This window comes from Chenopodium album, chromosome 4 (genome assembly GCF_948465745.1).
Source record: "Chenopodium album chromosome 4, dcCheAlbu1.1, whole genome shotgun sequence".
In the NCBI taxonomy this organism is placed as follows: domain Eukaryota; kingdom Viridiplantae; phylum Streptophyta; class Magnoliopsida; order Caryophyllales; family Amaranthaceae; genus Chenopodium; species Chenopodium album.
Window position 1 is genome coordinate 23,434,213 of NC_137837.1, and position 18,065 is coordinate 23,452,277.

Genomic DNA, 18,065 nt, shown 5'->3' on the forward strand with positions numbered 1-18,065 from the left:
AGTTATCAGAGTTAGGGATCAACTTTGAAAGGGAACAAACTGTTTTGAATAATGAAGAAGGGTCAACCCCAAATGATTTTAATGATGACATAGTAGAATTGTTGCATGATGCACGTGATGCTTTTAGAAAGGGGCCAAATGACGAGGCAAAAAAGTTTTTCAAGTTAGTGGAAGAGGGCCAGGAAGAATTGTTCCCTGGTTGTAAAAATCATTCAAAACTTTCCTTCATGATCCGACTTTTTATTTTGAAGTGTGATCATAAGCTAACTAATGTTGCTTTTGGAGATATATTGGAGCTTATAAGGGAGGTGTTACCTAATGCAAAACTGCCAGGTTATTTTAATGAAGCAAAAAGTGTTCTGAAAGTGTTGGGGTTGGATTACACTAAGATAGATGCGTGCCCAAATGATTGCATGATATATTGGGAAGAGCATGAAAATGCAACAAGCTGTCATGTTTGTGAGACGCCAAGATGGAAATCAAATGACACAGAGAATGACATACAAAATGAAAATGGAAAAACCTATAGGATTCCTCAAAAGATTCTTAGGTACTTTCCAATCAAGAAAAGGCTTCAACGACTATTTTTGTGTCAAGAGACGGCGAAATACATGACTTGGCATGCTGATGGGCGTGAAAATGATCATCTTTTACATCATCCTGTTGATGGTCAAGCTTGGAAGGAATTTGATTCTTTATACCCAAAGTTTGTTGATGACCCACGCAATGTGAGGCTTGGGTTAGCCACAGATGGATTTAGCCCATTCAATTCAATGAGCATTGTCCATAGTACATGGCCAGTTATGTTGATTAATTATAACTTGCCTCCTTGGATGATTATGAAGCCTGAGTTTTTTATACTAGCCTTACTAATTCTCGGCCCGTCTTCCCCTGGCAATGACATTGACATATATTTGCAGCCACTTATCAAGGACTTGAAGGATTTGTGGGAGTTTGGGTTGGAAACTTATGATGCTTCGACTAATCAAAGGTTTGACATGCATGTAGCATTGATGACTACCGTGAGTGATTTTCCGGGTTATGCAATGTTATCTGGGTGGAGCACAAAAGGATACTTGGCATGCCCTGAATTTCATTATGAAACAGATTCCGAGTGGTTGCCTTGTAGTGGTAAGACTGTGTATAGGGCAAATCGTAGATTTTTGGATCCATCTCACCCTTGGCGTCATGATAAGAGGAATTTTGACGGAAAACTTGAGGAAAGATGTCAACCTATTCCATTGAATGGAATTGATATTGAGAATATGTTGCATGATTTTCCAAATGCATTTGGAAAGAAGCAAAAGAAACCAAGGCGTGATGTGGATGATCCGAATCCGTGGAGAAAGATACCCATATTTTTTGAGTTACCATATTAGAAGCATTGCTCTAATCGCCATAATCTTGATGTAATGCATATTGAGAAAAATTTCTTTAATAATATCATTGGGACATTATTAGAAATTTCTGCAAAGACCAAGGATAATGTGAGTGCTCGTCGAGATTTGGTAGATCTTAATTTGATGCCAGAGCTTCAACCAATTGAATTGGAAGATGGTAGTGAAGAATTTCCAAGATCTCGCTTTTGGATGTCATTGGAGCAAAAGCGTAAGTTCTGTCAGGTTATAAAAAATGCTAAGATTCCTCAAGGTTATGCTTCCAACCTTAGTCGTTGTGTGCAAGTTGGAGAAAGGAAAATAGCAGGCTACAAAAGTCATGATGCTCATTTTATGATGAATTATCTTCTTCCAATTGTTGTGAAGACAACATTACCCAAAGATGTTGCTAGTCCTTTGATAAGACTTTCTGCTTTTTTCAAAGGTATATGGAGTAAAACTATTGATCCTCGAGATCTTGACAAATTGCAATCTGAGATAGTTGAAACTCTATGCCTACTTGAGAGGATTTTTCCACCTGCTTTTTTTGATATAATGGAACATTTACCCATACATTTGGTTGACCAAATTAAGTTGGGTGGACCTGTGAGTTCAAGGTGTATTTATGGAATTGAGAGGAATCTTCATGAAATGAAACAAGATGTTCAAAACAAGGCTCGCCCAGAAGGCTCAATGGCAGAAGGAAACCAAGCTAAAGAATGTGTTGCTTTCATAGCTAGATTTTTGAAACGATCAAGCAAAGCCACACCTAAAGTTCATGAGTGTGGTACCTCAAAATCATTTTTCCCTAAGGTAGGACATCCTATCAAAGGAAAAGGAAGGACCTCAAAGAAAAAAAATTGTGGAAACATAATTGATCGCAATACATGGGCACAAGCACATCGTTATGTCTTGTTCAATTGTCATTGTGAGGAAGTTGAGAAATATATAAGGTAATATTTGTAATAAAAATTTAGGTTTATTAATATTTTTTTATAAAATGTCTTTATTCTAACTCTAGTGCGTTAGTAAGAGAAATATTTTTTTTTTTACAATGAGCACAAGATTTGTGTAAGTGCTAAAAGGAAAAGAAAATGGAATAGTGCTCAAGACCATAGCAAGGATTTCATGGATTGGTTTAGGGAGAAAGTTGATTTGATTCTTAAAGATGGCCATGATAATATCCCGGACCATATTTTGTGGTTATCAAAAGGTCCCTCTCACGTTGCCAAAAAGTACTTGGGATACTCGGTTAACGGCTATAGATTTTATACCATGAAGCGAGATGCAAACTGCGTAACTCAAAATAGTGGTGTCACTCTAACAGCCATTACACATAGCTTTGCAAGCTCCAAAGATCAAAATCCTGTTGTGGGAAATGTTAATTATTATGGTTCAATAACTGAAATCATTGAGATATCTTATCATGGTCATTTCAGTGTTGTCTTATTTAGATGTCAATGGTTTCACTCAGAGAAGGATGATGATGAGCTTATTACGGTTAATATGAATAAGACCGTTTCTAAAGAAGAACCTTTTATCTTAGCAACTCAAGCACATCAAGTGTTTTATGTGGAAGATTTGAATAGAGAAGGTTGGCATTATGTTGTTCAAATCCCTCCTAGAGAGTTTTCAGATGGTATTGACATACATTATTTTAATACTTCACTAAATGTTATTTTACATACATAATTAACATACTTCCATTTTTTTTACATTGCAATTTATTTCAGTTTATTATATTTACATGGCAATTTATTTCAATTTATTATATTTACATACATAATTAACATACTTCCATTTTTTTCCAGATGAAACCGAGTAGACCCAAAGTTCCTACTTCCCAAAGTCAGCTTACTGAATATGAGTTGCAACGGCTTCAAAAACTAAAATTCAATGCTGAGAGAATGGAAGCCCGAGGATCAGCATCTGTAGCTAATAAGATACTTGAAGAAAAAACAAAAGCCTTAATTTGTCCAAGTGCAAGGCAGAATAGTATACTAGAAAATGAAGATGACGACTCTACGTCGGAATATGATGGTGAAAATGAGGTTGAAACTGCTGACATTATGGAAGGTGACAATGTCACTTCTGGAAAAAGAAAAGCTAGTAAGCAGGTGTTCACTTCTATTTTGTCATTTATACACACTGTTTTATATTGTTTTTCACGGTTTACATGCAATTAGTAATTCTATAATTGCCTTTTTTTATAGGTTTCAAAGCAAGTAAAGAAGTCATCATTTCGCCCTAAAACTATGGCTGATGTTGTGGAAGTTAATAGCCATAAGAAGTATGCAATTACTGAATCAGCAAGTGTTAAAGATCAACGCATCCAAAAGAAGTAGCAAATTATCTCAGAAAAGAAGGGAACAAAACGAGCGTTCTGCTCTCCTGGTTCTATGTCAGCGTACCTTGAATTCCGGAAAAGGCAAAAAGAAAATAATGATGGGTTTGTATCAAGTAATCAGTCTTTGAATAATTCTTTTACAAGAAAAGCAATGAATAATGGCGCTGCATTTAATGAGAATAACAATGCTGATGCGGATGCACTAAGTGAGAATGATGAAGCGGATGTACTAAATGAGAATGATGATGATGTTGGTAATGAATATGAGGGTGATCAAGAATTACAAGATAAAGTTCTATTTCAGTTTGGAAGCGAAGGAATGCAAGGTATTTGCAATCATTTTACGTTGTGAGTTGTTTTTCTCTTATTATACCTGGATTTGTTTACTAATTGTGAGTTGCATTCTGCCACTAGCTGCCCTAGTAATTAGCTGCCCTAGTAATTAGCTGACCATTAATAGCTGAATCAATTTTGTTAAGTTGCATACTGTTAGGACTAGATTTACAAATGAAACAGATGCATCCTATAGTTGTTCTGTACAAATATTGAAGTAGAACTTGTAGAGATCTTATTGTTTCATTTCCAGATATATATGGTAAACACATAAAAATGATAAAACATCAGAAATGTTATTATTATTGTCAGTGTTAGTACAACATTTGCTCTATCTGGAGTTGCTACTGCTAGTACCTTGGTCCAGTCCATTAGTACAAGATATTGGTTTTTTTATTCAACAATACAGCTTCAGGGCCCTAATCATATTGCAAATTGGTTTCATCCTTCTCCTTTGTTATAAAAAGCTTTCTTCTCGAAACTAAAACTTACTCAATTAGCTCCTCCCTTTCCTTCATTCTCCCCTTCCTATGCAAAGCTTTAAGCCATACTCCCCGTCTAAGATTATTTTTCTTACTATCCTCCGACACCGAGCAACAATCCCTATCGAAGTGTCCAATTATCCCAACAACAAGATCCTGATAAGCAAGAACCTTCTCAAGCAAGGGTCTATAAGGATTCAAGAAAAAGAACAGAGGGAAGGACATACCTTACCAACCATGAAAAAATAGCAGAGAATATTGTGAGTTAACATGTTAGATTTATGTTATATTTGTTTTGTTTTGATAAATAATAAGTAGGTGGCTTTATTTTCCTAATGTAGGCTAAAATGGATGCTTTGGAGTCTTCCCAACATGAAGATGGTAGTAACTCTAATGACCCTTACTCCGAAGTCATTCCAAAACCTAAGCGAAAAAGTCGTGTACGCCTACAAGGAAAAGGTGTGAAAAAGTCAGATTTGAAGAAAAAGGAAAACAAGTCAGATTTCATATTCCCGGCGGAATTCTTAGAAAATATGCAAGCTCAATTAGTACAACAACTTGCACCAAGTGTAACAACTGCAATTTTGACTCAACTTTGGGATGCTAACCCCGGGATCAATCTTGTCATTCCTGATTTTGCAATTCCATCGGCTCCAAAGGATGCATCTAGTGCGCCACATCTTCTCGTTGACCAAAATGGGCAATCTTCTAAATCTGGAGCCACAATCAATCAGGTGACATATATTATTTTCTGCTGATTATGTCTAGCTTTTGTTTGTTGCTGCGTTTTATTTGAAATGGACTCGCTTTAAACCTGGATCAATCACAAAAAACACACACACACAAGGATATGGCAGAAATCAAGCTTGATTTTATTTGATTTTCTGTGGTATAGACTAAGTAATTCTTCTAGTTCATTTGATTTTCTGTGGTATAGACTTAGTAATTCTGCTGTAACTAATAGAACGGTGAAATGAAAGAGAGTAAAACTTGAGAATTGTTTGATTAACTGATGGTGAATAACGGCTACAAAGTGTATGACTAAAAGGTTAAACCTTGGAGAACACTACTCCTACTATTACTCTAATATGAATAACACAAATCACATGCCATTCAATTACATTGCTATTCTACTTATACTCAGCTTCCCCTCTCACAAGGACTCTCACACTTAATTGCTTTTGTCTTCTATTGCTGCCAAAAACAGAACAACTATCACAGCCCACCACAACACCCCTACCACTCTCTATAGTGGATGTCTTGTGTCCTGTTCTCTCAGAGGTCTGCTGCTGTTAGAAAAGCTATCACAGCCCACCACAACACCCCTATCGAGCTCCTGTTTGAGGGGTTGCACAGGTTCAAAATTTGAGTATTTGTTTATCACTCCTTAATTAAGAAGCACAAAATTATTTGGCATGTATATATTTTTTCAACATCCAATCTTGTTTAGTATAGCAAGTTGCTTAGATAACTGAAGTTCTGAAAAGTAAACCCAGCCACATTTGACTTCAGTACTTCATTGGTAAGCAACTAGTTGTCGCGTTTTATCTGCTACAGATTATTTGAACATCCAAGGCTTTTGTATGTAGTACGGAGTACATACTTAGCTACTTCAGCTGTGTGATTATTCTAATGTCGAGTTTAAAGACAATCATCGTGCATTTATTCTGTGTGAATAATTGAAAGTCAGATGTTGGAGTGGTTTTGCCTTGTCTATAATTGATTGGCTCTTATGAAGGGGGAGTAGAAGACCATACAGTGCTCCCAAAAAATAAAAAAAATAAAATAAAAAATTGTATCAGAAATTTTAATTTAGTTGTTGTTAAGGTTTGAACTGTTTACTCTTCTAATCTTATACACGGCTACTTTTGTTACACAGTTTTGTCTCGAAGAGTACAAAGCAGTTTGACATGTGTTTTGGCTAGTTCAGTAACAGTTTGATTGGAGTATATGTTTTTTGGCTATTAACTTGATCTTGCCTGCCACTTCTCTAACAGAAGATCTGTTGCTACGGTGTTAAGGAACCCAGATGAATAGTTTAGATGTGAATTTAATGGAAAATATAACTGTCTAACAAAATTCCTGAAATTCTCTATTCTTTGAATCTTGGATTGTAATACTGAATTGAATATTCTGCTGTTAGTTATGAGTTTCCTTGATTTAGTTCTATTATTTAATTCAATTATTTTCTATTATTTAGTTCTATTAATTTATTCTATTTTACGTGTAGGTGCATGGCGAGCAAAATGGAGATGAAGTAGAGTGACTAAACGACTAGTCATCTAACACAAATGGTGCAAATATGTTGGCGACTTCTATTCTATTAAGTTCAAGTTTGTGAAGATTTAGAAAATCTGGCTACATATATGTTGGAATTTGTATTTTGGACAATTGAATCAATTACTACCTCCATTACAGGTTATGTGCAACGATTAGACATTTTTCCTCTCTGTTTTATGTCAAATCGTTGCACATAACCTGTAACGGAGGTAGTATATAACTTTAGTTTGTTAGTAGGGTGTAATACCGAAAACAAGCAAGTAATATTTTTGTAATGTCGTACGTATTTAATTATTAGCATTATAATTATTATATATAAATTTAATGTTTTTTTGTTTATGGTGTCCTTCGAACAAGTGTATTATTCTGATGGCGGGTTCAGAATTATTAGAAAGCTAATATATTAAGTAAGGTCAAGTGATCGGAATGCCTGGGTGGAGGCCGCTTCCGATCAGTAATATTAATATAATTAATATTACAGCTTAATCTTGGCTGAACCCTTCGGGTCACACCCAAGCAAAATATACGAACCGACTCGACGAATTAATTCGGAAGAAATTAATTCGTCGCATGAGTGTTAAATATTTAGACGTCGGAAATTCGAGCTTAGAGCGTCGAAACCGAGCGTCGGAAGTCGAGTCAAAAATAATAAAAAGACGAGACGGCAAATTAGTAATAAATCAACAATGACCAAAATACCCCTAGCATCGGAATCCCGAGTGCTAGGGGATTAGCCGAGCTAGTAGCCCGCACCATGTGCGAGACATGCTAGCAAGGCGTGGCTAGCAGCCCGCACCATGTGCGAGGCATGCTAGCACAGCACGGCCAGCAGCACGCAAGCAGTGCGTGGCGTGCTGGCGTGCGCTGCTGCTAGCAGCCCGCACATGTGCGTGGCTAGCTAGCAGCACCCTCGGCATCAGCTGCCCGCACTGATGTGCGTGGGCGTGCTGGGCCGAGCTGGCAGCAGCTAGCAGCCCGCACGGTGTGAGGCTAGCTGGGCCGTGGGCCTAGGTCGGGTAGAAAGGGGAAGCTAGTAAGTATGCTTGCTTTTTGGTGTGGGCAAGTGTCACAAGGAGAGGAAGGAGTGGGGAGCAAGTATGGTCCCCTCCTCTCCAAGTGGTCCATACTCCTCTTTACATATGACTAGGACACTTGTTGATTTATTACTTGCTTATATATTTAATTTAATTTAGCTTTAAATTAATTTGTGGAATTTCTTGAATCCCACATTGATGGGATAGAAATTCCCACTCATACTTTCCTCTATAAATACCAACCTTGGGATTTGGAGTAAAGTGCTTGAGTGGGAGTTAGAAAGAGCATTCCATATTTTGGGAAAAACTCTTAAACTCCATTAACACTTGGGTTTTGGTCGGACCTTGCTAACTCCAAGGTAGCGGACCTAAAAAGTCGTGTTCGTCCTTTGTGGGTGGATACCGTTGGAGGCACGGCATTTGCGTTGCTCAAGGCTTTCAAGTAAGAGCCCGTTTTGAGAGGGCAAAGCTCGCTTCAAGGGTATGATTCGTTCTTCCTTTTCTTGTGCTTGTTTATTTATGCTTTATGGTTTTATTAATTACGAGTGGTTCATTGGGTCGGGGTTATTTCCGCGGTGATTCGGACTCACCAAACCCCAACACTTTGGTGGAAAAACTTAGTATTCCTATCCCCTTCTGTAAGCCAAAGAACACGGGAACGTTGCCTCCAATACATTTCTTCATTCTTTCTAAGCTCTCGAAACACCTTCCCGAAATTTTTTGTACTCCACTCTTTCAAGTCAGCCGTACACATTGCAATATTCGACTCCAAATACAATCCCCCAGCCAAGTGTTTTCCACCACCCCCTCACACCCTTCGTCTAATTGCCTGATTTGCTCAAAACGGAAAGCTTTCCTAGAAAACAGGCCGAACCCAGAACCCAGAAATTAAAAAAAAAAATTGCCACGACTTAACCCACCACCACCCACCACCCAAACCCACCCCACTTAACCAAACCCACCACCCAAACCCACCCCACTTAACCCTAACCAACCCAGATCTGCAGCAACGAACCACCTAAAAATTAACCCCAAAATTAATACAAACCCCAAAAAAAATCACAATCACAACCACAACCACAACAGCCAAAACCACCAATACAACCAAATCCGGCCGTACTACCCATCCTAAAACCACCACCACTGCAAAAAAAAAAAAAAAAAACCAACCAAAAAAAAACAAAAAAGAAAAAAAATTAAAACAAGAAAACATACCTTAACAACCGAACTTCGAATTTTAAGCCGAATTTGGTTTAATACGGCTAAATTCGTCCCTGAAACCTCTAGATCTAGAGATTTCATGGTCGAATTTGACCGTATAAACCGTTAATATGAATGAAAGAGAACCATTGGCGACCGTGAGAACCATTATCTTGAGCAAAAAAGTTCAGTTCGAATTGAAAAAGAGAATGAGGAAAGAAGAGGAGGAAAAATAGAAAAGATAATGGGAGAAAAGAGACCGTGAGAACTGAGGAAAGAAGAGGGAGGAGGAAGAGAGGAGAGGAGAGGAGAGAGAAATAGAGGAGAGGCGGAGAGAGAGAATAGAGGAGAGAGAAAGAAAAATCAGAATTTAAAGGGGGAGGGGCGCCGTTTTTAATTAGGGTTTGTTTTTTTTTTAAAAAAAAAAAACTTAAATTCCGTCGTTAAGGGTTCAAATTCCGTCGGTAGCTTTCGATGGATATATATCCGTCGGAAAATATAACAGTTGCTACAGATTTTCCGTCGGAAGTACAGAATTTTCCGACGGATTAGAATTCCGTCGGAAAATTCCAACGGATTTTCGACAGAAATAAAATCCATCGGAAATTTCGTACTTTCCAACGGATTTTAGTGTCCGTCGGAAATGACCTATTTTCTAGTAGTAAAGGTTTATCACGCAAAGAGCCCTTAACATTATCACCTAGAACAAGCTTAATAGGAGCATGATCCGACCATTCCCTATCAATATGTACCAAATTTTCTTTCAGGAACAAAGCCATCCAAATATCCGTAGCAAGAGCACGATCAAGACGACATTGAATATTTTCACTTCCATCTCTGCCATTGTCATAAGTGTATTCATAACCTGAAAAAGAGATTTCCCTAAAAGCACTTAAATCCACCGCTTCTCTTAAGTTAGTCATTTACCATTGAGTTGTATCATCAATTCATCACCACCACACTTCTCGCACTCATACAATATCTCATTATAATCACCAATTCAGACCCATGGGAGATGGGATTGAATTGCAAGATCACAAAGTAACCTCAATGAGAGATATCTATTAGCAACCTCCGGCCAACCATAGAAACACGTAAGTCTCCACACATCCTCTCCCAAGCCTTCCCAGAACTCCACATCAACATGGTGAACCGACATAGTATGCAGAACCACACAAATTCCCTTCCTCCAAAGAAGGGCTAATCCTCTCGACCTCCCCATAGAATCAACAGCTAAACTATCATAGTTAGGGAAACGCTCTGTCACTCTCTGAAATTCCCTACTATTCAACTTCGTCTCTGATAAAAAGATCAAAGACGGGGCCTTGGGGCCTCTCTTTGAATAAGGTCCCGAAGTCTACTAACTGTAGAGGGATTACCCGGCCCCCTATAGTTTAAACTAAAGATACTCATTGAGCCCGGCGGGGTTGCTCATTAGCAACCTCCGCCAACCGCAATCCAGTATGAACATCAGACAACACCACCTTTTTATTAGACCGATCCCCATCCCCTTCTTCCCACCTTTACTCCTCCCTCTCTTACCTAGAATGTCTTCATCCACCACCTCCATATGGCTATCAAATTGGTCCCTCTCCCTAACTACTCTTCTAAACTTCTTATTTATACCTTTTATATTGTTAGGCCCCACCTCAGCCCAAAATTAAATACCTCCAACCCATTACTTCCTTCGGAATTATTACTACAATTTCCCTCCCCTGCTTCAGCATTGTTTTCCTTTCCCATCATTATGTTCCCCCTCCAAAATTCTATGCACCACTTCCACGACCCCACTATACTTTTCACTCCCATTTAATTCAAGCACAGTGATATTATCCTCCCTCCCCTGACCACTAAAATCACTCCCTTCAATACTCCCTTTCACCAACCCCTCATTTTCTAAAGCATCATATTGAAAATTGGTTTCATCCTTCTCCTTTGTTATAAAAAGCTTTCTTCTCGAAACTAAAACTTACTCAAGCTCCTCCTTTTCCTTCATTCTCCCCTTCCTATGCAAAGCTTTAAGCCATACTCCCCGTCTAAGATTATTTTTCTTACTATCCTCCGACACCGAGCAACAATCCCTATCGAATTGTCCAATTATCCCACATGCAAAGCAAAAGAAAGGCAGCCTTTCAGAGGAAAATTCCACACGTACCTCCCTGCCACTCTTATCTCGAATTCGCTGCACCCTCCGTAAAGGCTTGGTAATATTGATCATAACCTTCACCCTACGAAATCGATCTAAGCCAAGAGTATCCTCTTCTATCTCAAGAACTTCACCCCAATTTTCCACCAACTCTTTTACATCTTCGTCAGATCGACAATTGAAAGGTAAGTGTTTAATTCGTACCCAAAAAGGGGAATGATACAACAAAACTTTCTCCGGTTATTCATCGCCCTCTACTTCCTTCAGAACCAACAGTAAGTTATCAAAACACCAAGGACGACCATTCAAAACTTTCTCCTTGTCTCTTCAATAGAAGAATTGAAAAGCGAATAAATTAGGTCCAAGAACCCTAATTACTATTTTATCTTGCAGAGCCCAAAATTCCGTCATGGTAGATTTAAAGGCCTCCACATTATACGGTCTCTCAGTCACCAGTCTACCGATCAAAAGTAAGTGAAATTTTTCAGTCATAGGAGCAGATTCGACCACTCCTAAGTCCACCACACCACCATCCTCATCATCAAGATTGAGATTAGCATAGCGATCAGCAATTTTGTCAAACATAGATAGCAACAAGCAGAAACAAGAAAGTAGATCCGAAGCCAAACGACAGTAAAACCCTAAACCCTATAAAGGAAGACCCTTTCTTGCGAGGGAGTTTTTTTTCGAAGGTGTTAGTTTCACTTTTTTAAGTTGGAAAAATTAGCTTATTTTAATTAGTGTTACTCGTATATTATTGTCGAACCCAACATCCAATATATATTAATTATTTAACCCTAACCCTAGGAATAGACCTGTTCAATGGGTTAGGGGCCCATTGAAAGCCCTGGTCCGGCCCTTTTATAAAAGGGTTTTACCCATCCAACATTTAAATGGATTGGGCTTTTAAAGGGATATTAAGTAATGGGTTTTTAAAGGGTTGGGTCTAAGTTAAAAAGGGTTGAAATTGGGTAACACTTAAAAGGCCTTTTTATCCTAATTTTTCTGTTTGTTTCTAAAACTTTCTAACGACAATTTTAAAAATTCCCAATTACCCCAAATTATGAACCCTAAAAAAATCCCCAAATTCTAAATCTTCAATTTATCACCTTCTTGCTTGCCGCTCTCAATCAATTACCAAGGTATGTTGTTCGATTTCGCTCAATTCTGCTTGATCAGTTTTCTTGTTCAGTTTGTTTGTTCGATTTCGCTCAATTCTGATCTTTTTTATCACCTTCTTGTTTATATGATTTTGTGATTTTCATTGTTAATGAGAAGATTAATATTTTCAAATAAGAATTATGTCATGAGAGAATTTTTTTAACAAGATTAATAATTTTTTTTTAAAGAGGGCTCATGATAAAATGCAGAAGAGCAGTGTAACAGAGAAAAAATTCAACAAAATAGAATTACATGAGTTGCTAGATGATGTAAATAACATGTGATTCTGATACTGAATGCTTGAAACAGAAATAGAATACAAATATGGAGGTTTTGGTAGGTTGAATATTAGCATATACGGCTACTAAGATAATGTTCAATAATGGCAGTGGGTTAATAATGGCAGTGGGTTAATATTAGCATATACAAATAATGTTCAATAATATTAGCATATACGGCTTCTGTTTCTGCTTTAAATGGCAGAACATGATACTGCTTCTGCTTTTATTTTATTTTGCAAATATGCAATGGTAACCTGTTGAGCAGAACTTTTGGACTAAATTATATGTTGACTATGTTCATGCAGTTTGTAATCTTTTATCTATCAAAAGACTTTGATTGTGATTAATGCTTTTAGTTTGCTAGACTTTTTACTATTTATTTTCAGATGCTATGTTATATTGAAATTAATGAGTCTGATCATTCTCCCTTCCAAGCACAATTTATTTTCAGATGCTATGTTGCCTAAAGTCTTATATTATTGTTGCAGGCTACTTTAACAACCATGAGGCGACTATTTCGGCACAAGATGCTTGGGAAGACAATTAATTATGCTTATATTAAGTGGAAAGTGGATAGAAATATTGGATGGAATGTGTGGCTACTGCTCTAATATTTAGTGGAAAGTGAACAGATTATGTAATCTAATAGTTAGTGCATTAGGCAAATTGTATTGCAAGACTTAAAAGTTTCAGACAGATAAGTTGTCTAATGTGGATAAATTGTGCCACGAAAATCATAAGTAAATATATAGGTTGTCTGAAAGTTATCTTGTTCATATCTACTGCTTGAGAACAACTTGTTAGCTAAGGCCCTTTATATAGCCCCTTCAAGGCCCTTTATAATTATCTTATATTGTGTTTATTTCATGGTTGCTATACTTTGTTTATACATTTTTAAATGGGCTGGGCCGGGCCGGGCTTAATGGCCCATGCACAAGTTTGGCCCATTTTAGATTAGGCTTGGCCCGGTCCGGCCCAACTCATCTCAGATAAAGCCCTGCCCGGCCCGGCCCGTTGAACATGTCTACCTAGGAAGTCTACTCTCTATATCATTTGAAGAGGAGAAGAGGAAGTAAGAAGTTTATATCAAAAAAACAAAGAAAACATAAACCTCTCCAAAGAAAACCCTTCGATACCTAGAATTTGCTTATTTAGCATCATATGTGTTACAATTAAATCTATTTGTCGCTTACGTGCCGTAACACTTTGAGAACACTTGGTAAAAAACTAAAATATGAAACCGGCTTTATATATTACTGATATGATATGATAAGGGCTAAATTCAAATATTAACAAAAAAAATACAAAAACTTAAAATAACTACATAAGGGATAAAACAAATGAAATGAACATAAGGGGTATAAAAAAATAACATAAAATATAATAATAATAATAATAATAATAATAATAATAATAATAATAATAATAATAATAATAATAATAACAATAACAATAACAATAACAATAACAATAACAATAACAATAACAACAACAACAACAACAACAACAACAACAACAATAACAATAACAATAATAATTAAATAGATCAGAATTTGATTTCAATCTTTGTCATATTGATTTTAAATTCAACATACATATTCATCAATCACATCATTAACAAAACAATGATCAAAATCATGACAAAACACTGAATGTGCACATCCTTCGTCTTCGATCTCTGGAATTTCTCTCTCTCGAAATTTTCTATTTCTTTCTCTAATTTTTCTGTTTCTTTCTCTAAAGAATTGAAAATATGGAGAAATATACAATTTTTAAAATTAAGATCCTATTAATATGAAAAATAATTATCAAACTCCTTCAATTACGAAGCAAATAATTCAATTTACAGGCTTTAAAGTTGATTTTAATTTAAAGAATAGTAATTTGTTCTTTTCTTCTTCTTCTTCTTCTTCTTTTTTTTTTTTTTTTTTTTTTTTTTTTTTTTTTTTTTTTAAGAATGAAGTAATGAGCTTGATACATTTTCCTTCATATTTAAAAATTTATAAACTCTTCACTTTATTTTTACTGAACTTTATTTCACTAAACTTAAATTGTTTTTGTTGAACTTATATTATTTTTATTGTTTTCCGATTCTCTGTTTTATTTGTTGTATAAAGTTACCAATATTAACACTAATTAAAACTTATTTTTGTTAAACTAAAATGATTTTTTGCTAAATAAAATGAACTTATTTATGCTAAAATAATATTATATATATACAAAACCGAAGTTATTATTAGTATTAATTAAATTAGACCAGATTGAAATTGAAATCGCATTATTTTTACAGAAAATACAAGTTTATAACCTTGATAAACAAAAATTGTCTATCAAGGGGTGTATGTGTAAATTACATCGATCTTACTTTTGGTTAACTGTTGTTTTCTCTCACCTCCTTATACCTTTTGGTATTTTTTTTATGTTCACTCTCCTCCTTTAACCTTTTGTTGTTTTCTCTTTCCTCCTTCAACCTTCATATTTCAATGGTGAAAAGTACACCTTTTCACTATGACTCGAACAAGTGACGTATATAGAGGAAGAAAAGCTTACCTACCCTCTAAAGTTAACCATGCTCGTTAGTTTCACTTTGTTATTGGAGTTTAATTTTCGTTTAGTTCTGGCAGCAAGTCGTCAAAAATGGTTGTACGAAGTTGAATTTAATGGAGGAAAGAAAACTCAGCTACCCTTTAGAGTTAACTATACCATTAATTATTTCTCCTTTTGTTATAAGGTTTTTGTTTTTTTTTCGCCGGCAAAAATGGTGTTAAACGAACTTGAAAGATCGAGGAGGTGAAAGTAGACAGAGATTGGAGGAAGAAGATTAAGGTAGGTGGATGGGAAGAAAAAATATGAACAAGAGGAAGAAAATGAACATGAAGAAGAAGAAAGTGGGAGGAAGAAGATGATGAATAGTACGTAGCAAACGGTGAGTTAACGGTGTTAACTCCAAAAAATCTATCCAACTTCTCATAATGACCCACAAATAGTAAAAATATTTATTTTTTTAATATAAAAAAACACATATTACAATGCCTCTTATTTACGAAAATGTCATTTGATAAACATAATTGTTTATCTAAGGTTATAAATTGGGCTTGCTCTTACTTTTATTTTTTGCTTAGTTGTATTATTGTTTTGAAACTTATTTTTCAATTTTGTTTTTGCATACAATTATTCATTAAAATCTCAATTTACATCTTAATTTATTTATCAAAACATCTTTTTGTATAATTTATAAAAAAAAAAAAAAAATAAAAAATAAAACGCTACTTGGCCTTTCTGGTTTTATTAAGTCTTTTCTTAACTTATGCTAGCGACTTTACCTGTGGAATCTGTATTTTGGCTAATTTTCAATCTCTTCACCAAATTGAAAGAGAATAAAAGGAATGAATATTCAAACATGCAAATTTTACAATTAAATTCAAATACTTCGTAAAAGATATTTTTTTTAAAAAAAAGTCAATTTGGTTCAGGTAATTTTCAATTAGTGTTTATTCAAGTCATGTAATTCGGGCCTAAATCATTTAGGTCATTTTGGGTCGACCCGTAAAAATTGAACCATATAAGTCATGGGGATTGAAAACTAAACAGGATCTTTCTTACGGAGTATTACCATTTAAAAACAAACAAACAAACAAACAAACAAACATTGTCGTTCTCTAAGTTGCACAACCAATTTTTATAATTTGTTTATGTTATAAAATATCTACCTTATTAAAAGTTTAACTAAAAGCTTATGAATATTGCTATGCTAACAATATTCTCTAACTTATTAAAAGCTAAACTAAACGCTTATCAATAGTGTTATGTCAATAATATCCCTCAAAAATTTTATTTACATATACTCCCCTATTTATGCATGTGAATCACATGTGTGATATTTTTTCTTTTTAATATTATTTTTTTTACTTGTGTAGCGTAGCCTTTTGGCTTTTTGGCTCTTTTTGCCTTTTTTTCTCTACCTATAAAAAGTTTGAGATAATTCTTATGAACAGTGTTTGAACATTATACTCTTAAAATGTTTGTCTATTTATTTTTCCTTATTAATATTAGTTGACTTTTTTTATTGAGTTCTTAAAAATAGTGTGAAGAAGATTTTTACCCCTTAAAATTAACCAACAACTAAAGTTGTGACATAAATCCAGCTTGGAAAAAAAAAAAGAAAAAATGGAAAAGAAAAATCCAACCTTTGCACTTTTTTCTCCTAAAAATCCAACCTTCATTTTATTCCATAAAAATCCAACCTTTATACCCCACCTTCTCCAACAGATCCATTTGACCTAAAACCTGTTAAACAGATTAAAATGGATTTTTTTTTAATTATTATTATTCACTCTCCTCCTACCTCCCCATCCCTCTTCCATGCCCACCATAACCACCAGTCCACCGCCCCAAAACACCTTGCCACCTGAAATACCCCTCACCTCTTGTTGCAACCCTCCTACCCCCCTAACACTCCTTGCTGCCCTGAAACCCAGCCTACACCTTGAAACCCCAACATACACCTCTGCCGTATCTCCCTCGCAACCAGAATCGCCGCATCTCAACCCTAACAACCGCATTTCCTTCACTCGACCCACGCTGCCTCGCGACTCCTTCACTCAACCATCTCCCTCGCATTCCCTCACTCAACCCCGACAACCGCACCATCTCCCTCACTCAACCCCGACAACTACACTATCTCCCTCGCCAAAGCAGAGCAGCCAGCAAAAATTAAAGCTCCAATTCAGGCAATTTCAAATTAATTGGGGAGAACTGTTGGGGTTTTGGGGGTCGGGTTGCGTTGCCAAGGAAAGAGAGGTGGGGAGGAGAAGAGGAAGAGGTGGGATGTTCCGATCGGGACAGCGTCGTAAGGGTGGTCATTTGGTCGTCAAAGGGGGGGTTAGGGGCTCTGATTTTTTTTCTTTTAATTTTTTAATTTAAATATTTAAAATAATAATAGACCTATAAGAAGCTGACACGTGGCATATAACTTATAAAAACCGATCACCAACAGGTAATGGATCTTTAGATGAAGATGGGGTATAAAGGTTGGATTTTGTGGAATAAACTTAAGGTTGGAATTTTTAGAGAAAAAAGTGCAAAGGTTGGATTTTTAATTTCCATTTTTCCAAAATAAAAACTCGAACATGGCTAACTATGCACGCGCATTAGACACCTTAGTAAGAGGAAAAGAGAGAGAAGTTTTATTTATCTATACTATATATTAAAAGGTGTTCCTTTTAAAGGAACGGTGCCACGTGGCACTCTTCAAAGTATGTGTATCTATGTCACAATGCCACGTCATCATCCAAAGTATATGCACCACGTAAGCTAGCCACTTCATTTAACAAAATAAAATATGCTCTCAACAAGATTCGAACCCATAACCTCCAATATATATAGATACTACTTTTACCATTTCAACAAACTATTATTAATGTTT